This window comes from Crocodylus porosus, unplaced genomic scaffold, assembly GCF_001723895.1.
Source record: "Crocodylus porosus isolate Cpor-Errol unplaced genomic scaffold, CroPor_comp1, whole genome shotgun sequence".
NCBI classification, from domain to species: Eukaryota; Metazoa; Chordata; order Crocodylia; family Crocodylidae; genus Crocodylus; species Crocodylus porosus.
In genome coordinates, this window is record NW_017728886.1 from 215,263,865 (window position 1) to 215,264,901 (window position 1,037).

The following is a 1,037-nucleotide window of genomic DNA, read 5'->3' on the forward strand; positions in this document are numbered from 1 at the left end:
CTGGATCAGGGTCTCCCTTGTTATGGTAGGAATATACCTTAAAATTATTTTTTTCTTTGCCCCAATATACAACAGTGTTGTTGGTTTTTTATTTTTTTTTTTTTAATTTCTTTGGGTGGGGGGGATATAAGATGGACAGACATACTGGTTTGCATAAGACTACTATCAACTCTCCTACTAAAAGAGGGGCTTAGAAAGTGTACTGTAAAACATGACTGTAAAAATAATATTTGGGGGTTCCACTTTTCTCTTCTCTTTGACATTTGAATGTGATCAATTTGCAATTCTTTGTGTTATCAGTGATTGAACAATGATTTGAAATGCCACTTTTCCGCTCCCAAATCGCCCCATGAATAATTACTGGACAGATCCTGAACTGGTCTAAAGCCCACTGAAGCCCATGGAATGCATTCTTTTTTATGGCAGTGGAGGCTCTCCTACATGTACAGGTAAAGATGCAATGGGATCTAATGTGCTGTTCACATAATTGTACCTCCTGCCATGCCACACATGTATAGGAGGAGGCATGATTGTGGGATCATGCATTAGATCCCATTGTGCCTTATTGCCCAGACTCCCCCTGCACCAACAAGAAGCAAGCTCCCATGGCTGGGAGAGGCTCCCAGCCACAGGGGCATCCCATACATCTCTGCAGCTGGGAGATGCAGCTGTTGCAATCCCCTACTCTGGGGGATTGAACACACCCTTGGGACTTGGGAGATCGCAGCTGTGGTTGCTGGGACCCAGTGTCCTGGAGCTGTGAGTGCTGGGTCCTGGCAGCCATGGGGTGCTGCTGGGACCCAGCATCTGAAGCTACTGGACACTGGGTCCTTGCAGCTATGGGGCTCTATCAGGACCCAGCATCTGCAGCTGCCCAGTGCTGTAAATCCCCTTTAACTACAAGACTTCCAGCCCCAGCTGTGCATACTGTACCTTTGTGGCTGGGAGCCTGGTCAGCTGATGAGGCTCCCAGCTGCAGGGGCAGACCCTGCTATAAGTGCAAATTAAAGCTGTATAGCAATGAGCTATAAAGTTAG

The 1,037-nt window shown here is 47.0% G+C and overlaps 2 protein-coding genes across 2 annotated transcripts in view; both read left to right on the forward strand.

The window, feature by feature from the left end:
• The window catches only part of LY96 (lymphocyte antigen 96), a 24,999-nt gene that overhangs the window by 6,461 nt on the left and 17,501 nt on the right, over positions 1 to 1,037 (forward strand). The gene's annotated exons all lie outside the window — the stretch shown is intronic.
• TMEM70 (transmembrane protein 70) overlaps positions 1 to 1,037 on the forward strand; it is a 7,379-nt gene that overhangs the window by 4,669 nt on the left and 1,673 nt on the right. The window lies entirely within an intron of this gene.